This window comes from Canis lupus, chromosome 13 (genome assembly GCF_011100685.1).
Source record: "Canis lupus familiaris isolate Mischka breed German Shepherd chromosome 13, alternate assembly UU_Cfam_GSD_1.0, whole genome shotgun sequence".
Lineage (NCBI taxonomy): Eukaryota > Metazoa > Chordata > Mammalia > Carnivora > Canidae > Canis > Canis lupus.
In genome coordinates this window covers 36,142,791-36,158,157 of record NC_049234.1, presented here as the reverse complement: position 1 = coordinate 36,158,157, position 15,367 = coordinate 36,142,791, and the positions used below count along the sequence as shown (strand labels likewise).

Here is a 15,367-nt window from a genome sequence, read left to right as displayed (position 1 = left end):
AGTGAGGGAGGGTCTCACGTAGTACCTGATATTGAGGTTCTAGTTTCAGCTTCTGTGGCCCTCCTCAACTCCTCTGTATTTAAGACTGCACCTTCTTTACCTCTGTCCTGTCTGCACTGATGCTGCCAGTTCTAGTCTTCTTGGACTGCTGTGCAAGCAAAATTGGTTCTCAGTGTGTTCCACTACTGAATTAGAATCTGGCTTATTTGGACCTGCTGCCTAGTTTACTAGACTTCAATCTTTTATAGTTTCTGTTTCTTCCAAGTTTCTTCTTTTACTCTTTGTTTGGGTCTTGATCTTCCCTGTTAGAAGATTGTCCCAGAGCTTCCAAAATCTTGGCTTTTTCTCCTTTTAGTTCTCCCTGTGCTGTTTAAAATATATATTTTTAAAGATTTGATTGATTGATTGACGAGAGAGAGTGTGCATGTACACACAAGAGAGAGCATTTTTAAAACATAGTTTTAGTGGTAGGCACTGGAGTAGATGTCTGTATTCTGTCATTGTACCGTACACTTATTAGCTAACTTTACACCCTATTAATTTATGATTTTTTGATATGTTTTAATAGTTTTCAATTACTTCACATGTATTTCTTAGCTAGAAGGTAAGTTTGAAGACAAGGAGGGATGTGGTGCCCTGTTTTTACCCCTCATCCCACATGTCACTCAACAAGTGTGTATGGGAGGTGTTGGAACTGACTGAGGTGGTGAGTTCAGTAGAGCTTTGAAAAAGTGAAAGGAAGGTGGTTTTAAACGTGCATGTTATTGGGCATTCCGGGTGGCTCAGTGGTTTAGCACCGCCTTTGGCCCAGGGCGTGATCCTGGAGATCCCAGATCGGGTCCCACATCAGGCTCCCTGCATGGAGCCTGCTTCTCCCTCTGCCTGTCTCTCTCTCTCTCTCTCTCATGAATAAATAAATAAATACATCTTTAAAAAAATAAAAAAATAAATGTGCATGTTGTCTCTCATTGTCAGGTTTTCTGAGGACTATGGAAAGAGGAATGAGAAATTAGGAGCATTTCCTTTAGACCAACGTTTGATGTTTGATTTCTTCACAGAGTTAGTGTGGCCTTCGGAACTGTGAGTATAATTCTCTTGCTACATTTGTGTGTCTTGGTTTTTTGTTTTGTTCTGGTTTTTCTTTCACCTTTCTTAGGGTTTCTTTGACATATTCTAGAAACAAATAAAAGCTGGTTGATTTTGCAGAGTAGCTGAGGGAAGAAATACTAGTTGTTTAGTGCCTTTTGTGTGGATAGAGACAGACAGGATAACAGTAATGTCAGTGATTGTAGTAACGTTAGCAGCATATGCTCTAGAAGAATGCCTGGATATGGTAAACAGTCGGAGTTCTACAGTAACCCCAGGAGGAAGGTTACTCTTTGCCCCTGTTTCACATTTGCATAACTGAAACAGGTTAGAGGTTACTAAGTTAGTAAATGGCAAAGCTGGGATTCAGACTCAGTCTGGCTTTGGAGTGTGTACTTTTTACTTGTGTCTTACTCTTAGGGGCTCTGGATTCGGATGTTGGCTTGGCTATTTATTTACTAACTCTTCACTAATGACTGAAACCTACCTTTCTCTCCATGCTAACTCTACTGACTGCCTAAACTTAGCTCTCTCTTCTGACAAGGGTGCTGATAACAGGGCCGCTCTCCCAGGGTTGTGGTGAAAGTGCCATAAGAAATGCGTAATGTGCTCAGTGGTCAGGTTAGCAATTGATAGTTGGTGGCATTTCCCCCACTTTAATGAGAGGAAAAGTGAGCCCCATAGATTGGGTTATTTATAATTAGTTAATTTGTAACATTGGCACTTGTGCTGCACTCCACAGTTGGGATGTTGTAGAACTGAGATTCTATCTCAGTTTGTCTTATTTTCAAAGACTGCTCTTTCTGGGAGGCCTGGTGGTAAATCGAGGATAGATAGTTGATAGAAGATTCATAAATCTCTCTTGGGGAATAAGCATTGGTAAACATTTTATTTTACCTCTATGTTGCTTTGGTAAAAACCTCATTCAGAATTCAAGATAATTTATAATTATGTTGAATTTGACTTTGGCAGGTGTCTTTGTCTCATATGTCCAAGGGTCAGGGCCCTGGATTGTTTTTCCATTTCCTTCTGGGGGTCAGTTCACTTTCCTGTTTGTTCTCCTTTCTCCCCTGAACCCACTTTTGTTTCTGCCAGGATTAGGTATTAGGGAAGGGAAATTATGCCATGCAGTTTCAATTTCCAAGTAAGGCCTGGAAGTCTTGCTCCTTGTCTCTGATTCCTTCTACCCTTTCTTGGCTGTGAGAGGCACCTGCTCAGTGTGCTGTGCTCTGCCAGGTATGACTGTGCTACAGTTTGGAGAGGGCCGCACCTAGCTGTTTACATCTCTTGTCCCTTCCCACCCCCCTGTATATTTGATGTTTCTTCCTGTAATAGTGCGCTATACAAGTCTATTTCTATGTCTTTAAGGGCAAAGATTTTGTTATTTTTCATCTCTGCATGTTTTCTGCTCGACCCATAGGTCGTTTTCAGTAAATGCTGGTTGAAGGAGTATTTAATGCTTGCCACAAAATAAGTTCTTTTTTCTGAGTGGGTTCAAAGAAGGAGAATATCAAACATAACTTTTCAGCAGCATTAGCTATTAAAAATATTTCATTGTGGTAGAGCACAAGTTTCATATTTAGCAGAAATTATACAAAATATTTCTTCTTAATGGGATGTGCCATGGGTTGAAGGCCTGACAGGGCGTTGGGAGCCTGTTCATGGCTCTTTTGAACTTTGGGCACTGGGATGTAATCTACTGCTTCTAGTTTGGCACTCCCCTCTACCTGTTTGAAAATATGTAAACCCAGGAAAATAACCTTAAAACCAGTGTTCCTATAATTGTTTCCCCCAATTCTGGACAAATGGTGAGGTCACATGTGTAAGCCTGGCTTTGTGCAGTAAACTTAATGATGTTCTGTTGAGATCTGGGGTCCCTGGTTGTACCCGAGTGCCCTGGTCCACTCGAGCCCCTGTGGGAAAGATCAGGTTCTTGGTTCTTGCTTTGTTTTGAGGTGTTGCATTAGAAGCCAGGAACGTGGGGTGGGAGTGTTCTACAACCAGAATTTTAGGAAAGTGAAGAAATGTTTTGGAGGAGTTGAATTACTGGAATATGTGTGGAGATTATTTTCAGAATTAATGGGGTATGGGGAGGGAATAGACAGAGAGGAAGGCTGCCTGGAGACCCATCTGAAAAACTCTCATTTTGTGAATGATAGCTTTTTAGCATCAGGGCAGCTGAGAACAATTGACATAGATTGAATGCTGAGGTTCTGGGGCTGTTTATCTAAAGAGTCACTAGGGTCAGGCAGTGCTGGCTGTTGGCTGCAGAGGGCAGCTGTACCCTCAGTGTTCAGCTCCAAGATTCGACTGAAGTTTGAAAAGCTGGTGTGTTGGGAACAGATGTGGGTTGGGGGTGGGGAAGAGTGGAGGGCAACTAGGAGACCTGTCGGGAGGCTATTGTGGGAATCAGGTGAGCAGCAGAGGAGGCTTGGATGGGAGCAGGAAAGCTAGAGGTAATTGGGTCCTGGATGTATTTCGAAGGTAGAATCAGTAGGTTTTGCTGACAGATTGGGTGGAGGGGTGTGAGGACAAAGGGAGGAGTTGAGTTGACTATAAGGCTCTTGGCCTGGGCAACTAGACGGGGGGAAGGCTGTGGGTGGAACTTGGTTTAGAGGGGCAGATGGGGAGCTCACTTGTAAGCATTTTAAGTTTGTGATTCTGTTAGGGATCCAAGTAGAGATGTCATGTAGGCAGTTGTAAATAGGTATTTGGAGCTTGGAAGAGAAGTCTGAGCTGAAAGTGGCAGTGAAAAATGCATGACACCTTATGATCACTGAAGGAGTAAGCACAGAGAAGACCAGCGAGCCCGAGCCTTGGGTCACTGGTGTCAAGCAGTCAAGGATGAACGTGAGCAGTGGTTGGCACAGAGCAAGTGTGAGGAAAACCAGAAGCGCTAGCATCATGGGAAGCAGGGAAGAAAGTTCCAGGAGGAGGATGTGATCAATTCTGTGTCAGGAAATGTCAAATGAAGATTGAAGTTTGGCCTTCGGGTTTGGCAACTTGAGGGCACTCGGAGCCATGTGGGAGAGTGGTCAGAATGAAAGCCCACCTCGACGATGTGAAGGGGGAGAGAGTAGTGAGGTCGATTACATCCAGGTGACGTAGCTCCAGGGTGAACGGTCATCCTCACACTTACTTGCCATCTGGGTACTGAGCAACCCAGCCTAGCCAGGTCCCTGAGGTCCGTGGTGGCATGTTCATGGTGCGGGTAGGAGAGCTCAGGTTCAGAACTTACAGCAGCTTTCTCGAGAATACGGAGCTGGCAGGCAGTGACTCCAGGGCTCAGGCCACGCATGCTGTCTTCAACTGCCCAGCCTCCTGAGGGTTTGGAGAGCCACTGTTGAAGGGGAAGAGGGAGTAGCGTGGTTGGAAAGTTGTAGGAAAACACTATGTCTTGCTTGAAGTGCTCCTATTATAGATTCTGTTTCTCTTTCTTACTTAGAAATTCCACTTCTATCAGGTTGGTATACACATGTGTTCCAAAGTAAAATAGTGTTGAAAGGTTCATGCAGAACACAGCGGGCTCCTGGTCCTGCCCTCCACCATCCGCCTCCCAGAGGTGCCTTTAATCCTGTTCAGCTGTTTCTTTTAGCATTTATGTCCACAGTGCCCAGCAGTAACTGTATAGAGGCAGGGTCATCTATGTGTCAGTTTTAGAAAAAGTTACATTTTGAACTCCCACCATCCCCATGTAGTTGTATCATCATTTTTGTTTAGATCCATAAATTGGTTAATTGTTTTGTTTCTGTTAACGTTACTCATGCTCACTATTGAGCATGTTAATGTAGTATGATTACATTTCCTTTTTTTTTTACTTTTTTTTTTTTACATTTCCTTTTTGTTCAACTTTTTGTTTTGTTTTCTTGAACTTAATAATTGCCACTTTTTTTTTCTGTTTGCTTGATATTCTTATTTCTCACTCTGACAGCTCTATAAGTAAGGCCTCTTAATAATATTTTCCATATGCTCAAGCATATTACTTCTGTCTTCACCCCCAGGGATATCTGTTTTCTTGCATGCTGGACAAGTTGCTCTCCCGGCCCGCTAAAAATGGTACCAGGGTTGAGGTGCACAGGGCAGATCCTGCAGGAACGGATGAGACCAGGTAGAGAATACTGATAGGAAAGACAGTGATGGGAAGCTCAGAGGGAGGGGAACAGTGTCCTCCTGAGGGAGCGAGTCTGGGATGGGTGAAGGGTTGGTGGTAGTTGAGGAAGGGCATTCTGGGTGGAGAAAGTGAGAATAAATAGAACTGGATGAGGTCGGTTACTTTTTGTTAACTTTTAAAAAGCCTGTATTGTAGCGCCTTGCTAGGCAGTACATGTTAACTTAGTTATGCACTTTTCCTTTAAGAACTTTAAGTAGGTTTACATGGGAGATCTGACGTTCAGATTTTAAACATTTGTCGTAAATTTTTAATTTTTATCAGACCCTGGGCTGAAGGCAGTGCTAAACCACTGAGCCACCCGGGCTGCCCTAAAGATTTTATTTTTTATTTATTTTTTATTTTTTATTTATTTTTAAATTTTTATTTATTTACGATAGTCACACACACACACACACACACACACACACACACACAGAGAGGCAGAGACATAGGCAGAGGGAGAAGCAGGCTCCATGCACTGGGAGCCTGACGTGGGATTCGATCCTGGGTCTCCAGGATTGCGCCCTGAGCCAAAGGCAGGCGCCAAACCGCTGCGCCACCCAGGGATCCCAAGATTTTATTTTTTAAGTAATCTTTATACCCAGTGTGGGGCTCAAACTTAACTCCAAGATCAAGTCTTATCTCTATGGACTGAGTCAGCCAGGTGCCCCTGTCATAAATTTTTAATGTTGTCTTAAAACCTGAGCATAGGATATATCAGGACACTTAAATCCAAGAGGTAATCTCAGACTGTTGATTTCATGTATTGGTTCATGGAAAAATCTTTATGGAACATCTGTCACAGAGGCAGCCTAGCCAGTCATCATGCAGGAGTGAACACTGCAGCCCCAGCTACGGTTGTCAGGCAGGAGCAGGATGAGCAGCCACAGGACGTTTAAGAGGCTGCCTCAGGTCTAGCTAGTTTGGCAAGATGGTGTGCAGGAAGGCTGGACAAGGTGTCACGGAGGTGTGCAAACATAGCCCTCGTCTCTGTGGCACAAGTATGGGAGCCCACGGGAAAATAAGCCCTCGGTAATGAGAGAGCACAGAACCAAAAGCAATTGGATTGGCTTCTTCTGAAAAGAAATGTCTCTCAGTTTGAAATACTGATGCAGAATTGTAAGAGATAAAGTCCATAAATACCTTTCATGACTGCTAACTCCAGGGCACCTTTTATATAAATATGCTCCACCTTTTATGTCGATGCCCGGCTGTTCTCATGGATGGTCGGGACCCTGTGTTTAGTTTGGTGGGTCTGCTGTGTACAAATGTGACCTCCTGTCGGAAACTTCCACTTTATACTCAAAGCTTTGGGAAGAACACCCTTTATCTGTTCAGTATTAATCACATTGTGTTTCAGAAATTATACATGAGGGAAGACATCAGAATTGTGATACCTGCCATTTATGTGTGTCATTCATCATTTGTGTTTGAATTGTATTTAGTTTTTATAATAATGCGGTAGTGATTACTGCCCCCCTGCCATAGAGGACAGACTGGAACCAGGTGCCAGACAGTCTGCCTGAGGTTCCCTGGGGGAGGGGGGGTGGTGGTGGCGGCAGGCTCTCATCTTCCTTTACTTGAGAGCTGAGCCCTTATTCTTAAGTGCCTGTGGTACCCCTGTGTGTGTGGGCCCTGCCTGTGATAGGGAGGGGAGGGCTGCTGCCCACTGCGCGGTCTGCAGACCCTTCCTCAATATTGTCACGTGCCAGCCACACCTTCACTAGGTAGGAATGCGTCGTCACTAGTTCTGCCAACCATTGCCCGTGTTCAGTCATTGGTGTTCCTGATTATACTGAAGAAGGGTTGTAGTTTCTTCAAATAGTTGTAAAAATAGGAAAATAAGTCTGTTCCAGACCCCAGAAGTAGACAGGCAAGTTTTCTTACACTCTGAATAAGGGAGAGAGGGGAATGTTTCTTTCTATTTGCCTTGGCATAGCATATATATTTGGGTGGGGGCAAGCCGGGTGTCGGGAGTGGGGATGGCAAGGAAGCATTTTAGATTTATGTCTACTGCTCATGAATTCTAGATGATTTAACAAAATATATCCACTCTTCTTCTTTGATAAACTGTCTATTAAAAAGGATAGGTGTCTCAGCAAAAAATTCAACTGAAAAAATGGCCGAAAGATTTGAATAGATATTTCATCCATTTCCTGTAGATAATAATAAGCACACAAAAAAGACACTCAGCATCATTAAGCGTTAGGGAAGTGCACATGACAGCCACAGTGAGGGAGCGCTGGAGTCCTGTGAGGAGGCCTCACAGTCACACAGAACAAGACAACAAAAGGTGTTAGTACCCAGGTGCAGGGATGTGGAGCAGATAGAGCTAGATCATCCTTTGCTGGTAGGGATGCAAAGGGTTATTATAACGTCTTAGAAAAATTGCAGTTTCTTATAAACTTGAATATATACTTCTCATACAATCTAGCGGTCCTACATGGAGGCCTTTACCCAAGACAAATGAAAATTTATGTCTACACAAGGGCCTGTATGTGATTGTTTATAGCAGCTTTATTTATATTTACTTACAATGAAAAACAACTCAAACGCCCATCAAATGGTGAACATGGGTGAACAGGGTGCGGAGCACCTATGTGGTGGGCTCCTGTTGAGCAGCAGAGAGGTACTGACTACTGACATCTTCAACAGAATCGACAAGTCTCCAGAGTGTTCTGTTATGGGCAGACACAGCTCTGTACAACTGTGGTTTCACCCTGATAACATTTGGTTGAAGACAAAAGTATGGGAACAAATCGGATCATTGGTTGCTGGGGGCTGAGGTGAGGAGAGAAGAGAATTGAGTACAGAAGGGCATGAGGGTACTTTGAGGGTGATGGAAATAGTCTACATCTTTCCTGTGATGGTGGTTATACACCAGATGTGTTTGTCAGAACCCAGCAGCGGTGTTTGACTGTGTGTAGATTTTACCTCAGATTGTAGCACAGACACTTTGTGAAAACATGTGTTCTTGGAGTCTTTGGTTGATTTTTTATATTATTCATGACCTGAAGGCTTTATCATGTTTTTGTATAACACAATTATATGTTATAGATGTTATGTAATTAGCATAAATAAAAGATGTTTGAAATGTTATTTTGAGATTCCTTCCATGTTGTTCAAGCTCTTGTAGCTGTGGAGAAAAATAGTTTTTACTAGCTTTAAAAATTAATGAAAAATGTTTCCTGTGATTCATGACAAACTTAATTATACAGTCTTCAGCTTTATCTTTAATCAGCTATAATTGTAGGGTACAATTATATTTTAAACCACTAGGTATAAGAATGTACACAGAAAATAATACTAGTTAGCTTCATTAAACTTCAGGCTTAATTGTGATTGTAAATCGAGTCTCCTTACAGTATGTAAGAGGATTGCTTGCTATTACTATGTGGTGCTTTGTGATGGCCTGCAGAGCAGTTGTTTAGCATTTTTTCCTAATAAACTCTTCATAGGAAAGCCACAACAGTGGGCAGGGAGGGGGGGAATTCAAGTGAAAAGTTGTATGTGTGTTTAATTTTCATTTAAAAATAAAAATTTGTTTGACTTTAGAAAATAAGGAGGCCATTCATTTAAGTGAGGAGGTCTTCATTCTTGTGATCTGAGGATATTACAGTGTGTACAGTAAGGTGCATTGTAATAGGACCCCCCTGATCCTCCGCACGCCCCCCCCCCCCCCCCCCCCGCCCCGCCACAAGCATTTTGATGTTTCCTTATTGCACGTGCTGCTCTGGGTTCTTGGGGCTGGCGTCTCCATCGCCCATCACCTGTGAGTTTCTGTGTCCCCAGACCTGTGTGTCATGGCCCCAGCACTGTACTCTAAGTGGTCATCACACTTAGAGTGATGGAAATCTGCACTAATGGCCTCCTTGACAGTTGTGTTTGGGAACAAGAGAGAGTAGTAGGATTATTCTGCCTTGCATTTTTTATTGTCTGACTATGTCCCTGTGTTTTGCTGTGGGAATCTCTGGGTTAACTTGTTTTTGAAGGTTTGGACCTGTGCTAGGAATGCTTCTTACCATTGGGGACATTTCCAGCTGCTGCCAGCCAGGTGGCAGTCCTGGTGCAGTTGTCATTGTGCAGCCGCAGGGGTGCATGCCTGTGCATGCCGGTGTGAGCAGTATGTGCTGCTGTTGCATCTTCGGACAGGTTACAGTGTGACTCACTGCAGTTGACAAGTTATATGTGCAGAGCAGAACAAAAATAGACCTGGAGGATGGAGTTTTAAAAATATTTAACTGTGTTTGTTTTCTCATAGTTTTCAAAGGAGTAGTGAACGGGTCTTCTTAAACAAAATGTACTGAAAGGTATTGAACTTAGTTTTATTTTTTTTGGATGACTCAGGGACATCTCAGCCTGAACATCTGTCATTTTCAGTGTGTGGTAGCATCGCTTGTGCTTTTTTCCTCATCAGGCTGTGTGGTGGGCAGCCTCTGGAATCCCTTCCACTACCTTTTCTAATATGCTGCTCCTTGTTTTGTTTTTTTTTGGTTTTTAATGAAACCATGTTTTCTTTTATGGAAAAGCTGTAAGTAGTAGTATAGCCCACTTCCAAATACTCTTTACCTAGATTCATCCATTGTTAGCATTTTGTAACATTTGCCTGCATGCCCCACCCCCCCCACTTCTGGATGTAGATGCACACACACACGTTTATTTTTGAACTCTTAGTAAGTTGTGCACAATTCATGCCCTTCACTTTTAGATACTTCAGTGAGTATTTACTAAGAACAGACCTTTTTACATAACCAAATATATCAGTATAGTCCTTAAATTGGCAAAATTTCACATTGCCGCATTACCTAGTACATAGTCCAAGTTAACTGTTTTCCAGTTGCTCTCTTAATTACAGCAGTTTTCCCCCATACAGGATCCAATCTAGAATTACATGTGGTATTTATTGATGTCTCTGTGGTCTTTTTAGTCTGGATATGTTTCTCAGCCTCTGTCATGTCACTGACAGTTCTAAAGGACATAGACTACTTGTTTTGTAGGTCATTCTTCGTTGGGATTCCTGTGGTGGTTTTTCATGATTAAAACCAGATTATGCATCTTGGGGGCCAGGTCATCAGAGAAGTGATACTGTGCCTTTCTCAGGACATCATATCGATTCTCATATCCGTTATATCCATCTCAGGATGGCACATGATGCCGGTTTGTTCTGTTATTGGTGAGGTTAACGCCTAGGAATTTGTGGAGCTGCAGATTCTTGGACCTTACTCCTGACCCGCTGAGTCAGAAACTTTGGGCTTGGGGCTAATGTTTTTAACAATCCCTAAAAATAATTTTGATGTATTTAAAAATTTGAGAATTCTTGATCTCAGGTGGTCAAGTTAGGATGGCATCTGCTTAGTGTCTGTACTCTAAAATTAGAATTTATCCTATGTAATTAATGAGTAATCTACAGGGAAATATTTGAGGCTGTGTGACCTTTCAAACTTTGATAGTTTGGTCCCCCACTGATGATTCTTGCTTGAAATAGTCATTACTAGGTCTTGGTGTGTGGAGGTGCTGTTCCTTCTCACCTGTCAGCTGGCATTCTACCCTAAGGAGAGTTTTCCCTCCTTTGTTCACTCGCTGTTACCTTACAGTGGCTTATAGCCCTTGACTCTGATTCCTCTTGATGCTGTAATACAGAATGCTCCCTGATTTAGCCTTCTGCAGGATCATCTCGTGGTTTTTTTGTTTTTTTTTTTAATTTTTATTTTATTTTATTTTATTTATGATAGGCACACAGTGAGTGAGAGAGAGAGAGGCAGAGACACAGGCAGAGGGAGAAGCAGGCTCCATGCACCGGGAGCCCGACGTGGGATTCGATCCCGGGTCTTCAGGATCGCGCCCTGGGCCAAAGGCAGGCGCTAAACCGCTGCGCCACCCAGGGATCCCGCATCTCGTGTTTTTTGACATGTCCCTATTATTTTCTGAGCATTTCTTTCCTTTTGGCACAGTAGGGTACTCCCAGCATTCCTTGTTGTTTCTCTGCCCCGTCATGGAATCAGGTATTTTTCCAAGTATCCCTGGTTTCTGTTTAGTGAGGAATGGAGTTTAGAGATCCAGAACTCCAAGATCTGAGTTGTAGGGTGTGCTTATCACCACTAGGTGTTGTTGCTGCTTCCCATTGCTTGCTCTGTGTATACATGTGCATACACACCTGTACTCAAGATGCAAAAATCCAGTTCTTAGGAGCTGATGAGGTCTCTGATCAGTTTTAGTGGCTTCCAGTTGATTCTTTTCTTTCCTTCGCCTTCCCTTGGGCCCCTGGGGAGCGGTCTCACATGCACCTTTGTACCTTGGTGGTCAGTCAGAGGTTGGAGTAGAAGGTATTTTCTGATTTGGGGATTTATCTTTGGGTGCCCCTGCTTCTAGCATCCTTCTTCTAAATTTTGGTTGATCCATCGGGCCCCACCATTTCTCTCTTCTGAGACATCATACCAGTAAGACTTTTGGTTTTTGCCACTGGAGCTCACCCTGGGTCAGGAAGCACGTTTAGTCAGGGGTGGGTAGCAAACTGGCAGATGTCACTGAGCAACTCTGTATTTCACGGGAGTGTTTTCACCTTTCCCGTGTGCCTCTGGCTTCCTGGGTTGTCCTGCGTGTGCATGGTTTCACTGTCTGCCAGGGATTTGGTCAGTGTACTTATATTCAGATGCGGAGCTCAGCATTTTGCAGCCCTCTTGTTTTCACAATTTTCCCCTTAAATTTCTAGCTGCTCTGCTGTACAGTAAGATGGTACAGTAAGGCTTCAGTCCTGTCCTGCCAGAGGTGGGGCTCACGGCATTGCCAGGCAGGAAGGTGACAGACACTGATAGTTTGTACCAGATGCAGGGCAGTTTTGACGGTAAATTCTTCTCAAGTTCTTGCCTGTCTTTGGTAATTTTCTAGTTCCTTCAGATAACTGATTTTAGTGAATGTGTCTGATTCTTTTTTTTTTTTTTTTTTTGTAATGTGTCTGATTTTTACAATTATCTGTGGGAGAAATTGCTCCATCATCCTCATGTAACCATTATGGAAGGTTCATGCTCCCTTTGTCTTTTTATTTTTTTCCCTCTGAATCCTAGTTTCATCTTTATTTTTGTATCCAGTGTTTCATTATGGTAATTTTCAAACAAGCAGCAAAGTTGCAAGAATTTATAGTTAATACCTATAGTTAATACCAGAAGATAAGTTCCATTATCTTCTGGTCTTTGTGCAGATTTCTGAAACTCGTTTTCTACAACTTCTTCATCTCCTACACCCCTTGGATTCTACCTATAATGTGTTACGATTCTTGCTTTCTCACATAAATAATTATCCATCACTCTATACTGTAATCTTTTATTTTTAAGGGTATATTGCAAAGTAAATTGTGGATGCCAGTGTACTTCACCCTGTGTGTTTCTGCATGCGTGTGTTGTTTATGAGAGTTCATTATTTGTTTAGGGTGTTTTTCGTTTAGAGTAAAATTTATGTACCAGCTGCACTGAATTGTGGCAAATGCATCTACCTTTGCCTCCTAACACTTATCAAAACATAGGCCATTATCACTTGCCCCCGAAGGTTCCTTTGTGCCCTTTGTGCTCACAGTCCCTGCCCCAACTGCTGACCCCTGACCACTGTTTATCCTCAGCCCCCTCAGATTAGTTGTGCCTGCCCAGGGATTTCCTGTCAACAGAATCCTGTTGTGTGCATGGTGTGTGAGGCTTGTCTTAGTATAGTACTGCTGAGGTTCACCCATGTTGTTAGGCGTGTCTATAATTCGTCCTTTCTTAAATTATTATTTTTTTGAGAGGGAGTAGGAGACGGGTAGAGGGAGAGTATCTTCAGTAGGCTCCACACCCAGCACAAGGCCCAACGTGGGGCTAGATCCCACAAACCTGAGACCATGACCTGAGCCGAAACCAAGAGTTGCCTGTTCAGTGTCCTGAGCCCCCCAGGCACCCCCTTATTCCTTATAATTGCAGAACTGTACTTCATTGTAGGAGTCTATCATACCTTGTTTATCCATTCTTTTCTTGATAAACACCTTTATGGAAGAAGCGATTGCTAGGTGTGTAGAATTCTAGGTTGACAGTTTATTTCTTTCAGCATGCTATACCTAGTGTTCCATTATCTTCCGGTCTTTGTGCAGATTTCTGAAACTCGTTTTCTACAACTTCTTCATCTCTGATACTCTGGCTTGCAAATTTTGACCACTCAGCTTCCCAAGACTTGAAGCTTTCTCTCTTCAACCACCTGAGGCTGCTGTACTGTGCTTTGATTCCCTTCCTGTGCCCTGGGCCGTGGTTGCTCCCAGCTGGACAGATGGGGGACGATGGGCCTCACAGCCTGTGCTGTTCCCTGTCTCAAGATCTGAACAAAGTAGTGTCCTGGATTTTGACCATTTTTCTATTTGTTTACCATGGGGTTGGGCGTGTTTTCCATACTGGCTACTCTGTCTGCAGCGGCTGTCCCTGGGTCAGTGCTTTTTAATGGCAAACTGTTCCTGTGCTCTATTACTAAATTTTAAATTTTCTGGAAAGTATTATCACAGAAATTTACTTGCTTTAATGCGAATTTAGCTACTGATTTTACGATCTAGAAAATCTCAAGTAATTTCCATTTCGACAAAAAAGAATCTATATTTTGGCAAAACTTTCATTTGATTTGTTTTGTTACTAAGCTGGCTTAAGATAATTGGTTTATTCTGCATTATATTTCATGGAAAGTAGCATTTCTTGCCTGGCTTACCAAATACTGTGCTGTTTGTCATGAGCATAACAGTTAATCCCAACTCCAGGCAAAAGCCTGTTTGTTCCAGTCTCTTGCCCACCCTGTTGGTGCTGTGTTAGTGTGTGTAAGCAGCAGGGATAGCTGGGTCTGGTTATGCGTGAACGTGAATAGAAGGAAATGTGGGAGGATTTATTCACTCATTCAGCACATAGTTGAGCTCCTGCAGTGACCCAGGCCCTGTACAGAGGTACTGTTCATTTTTCCTCTGATCTTTCAGATGATTGGATAGAGATTGTTTCTGGCTTTAGTCCTAGTTTTTGATACAAATTTTAGTAACTAAGTCTATCTCTTAAAAAATATCTTGTGAAATTGAGATTATAATTAATAGTGCTAGGACTATGTATTAATCAAAATAATTTTTATCATGTAAATCTTTTATGAAATGATATACCATAAAATGAGTGTGTATATACTGCATACTTTTTACCTACTAGTGATGGCTGCTTTGAAATAAAAAGCCCAGGAGAGGGGCACCTGGGTGGCACAGGGGTTGAGCGTCTGCCTTCAGCTCAGGGCGTGATCCCAGGGTCCTGGAATTGAAGAGTTCCGCATCGGGCTCCCTGGAGGGAGCCTGCGTCTCCCTCTGCCTGTGTCTCTGCCTCTCTCTGTGTCTCTCATGAATAAATAGATAAAATCTTAAAAAAAAAATAAAGCTAGGAGAATAGTGAGTGTTTGGGTGTGCATATGACATCTGTTCATAACCTCAGTGCTACATAGATTAGGGCCTTCAAGAATGAGGGACCGACTGTGATTTCTGGGCCCCGTGGCTAGACTAGTACTTGAAAATGGGGAAGGATTTGGGTACCTGAAAATGATAGTTTTATTCTGGATCTGCGGTGTTGTTGGAGGTCTGCTTGTTGCATTTATGTGGAAACTGTGGCTCCTACGTTTATCATCTTTTGGTGGAGTGAAGGCAAATGAGACTCGGTTAGCCCTGGAGCTGAACTTTACCTGGGAAAAGTTTAATAACTCTTGTGTGCTTCATTTTGTCATAAATCCTGATACAAGTTTCTTGAATGAAAAGTTCTGAATTAGTGAATATATAAGATTTTTAAAATTAATAGTTTATTGGTTCTCTTGAATTTGACTTTTAAGCTTTACTGTAAACCTTTAGATTTATTAAAGATTAGGATATACTTTTATCTATTAGGCAACGATGGTCATTTTCTGTTACACTGTATGCATCTGGAAGATTGTTCAGACAGTTGAAGAAAATGTGTCCTCCTTACTGTTTGCCGCTAACCCCTCACCTTTCTCCCCACCTTACTTTTATTCAAGTGAGAAGATGTGAAAGGGAAGGAAGGCAGTGTGTACCTTTTTATGCAAAAAAAAAACAACAAAAAAAAGTTGATAAATGGATTTTATCAAGAAGAGGAAGAT

At 42.6% G+C, this 15,367-nt stretch overlaps 1 protein-coding gene across 13 annotated transcripts in view; it reads left to right on the top strand.

Moving 5' to 3' along the window:
* The window catches only part of PTK2 (protein tyrosine kinase 2), a 266,181-nt gene that overhangs the window by 25,139 nt on the left and 225,675 nt on the right, over positions 1-15,367 (top strand). For all 13 annotated transcript variants that reach the window (XM_038555624.1, XM_038555623.1, XM_038555622.1 and 10 more), the window contains exon 2: positions 976-1,080. The gene's annotated coding sequence lies outside the window, so the exon portion shown is untranslated. The remainder of the gene's footprint in view (positions 1-975; positions 1,081-15,367) is intronic.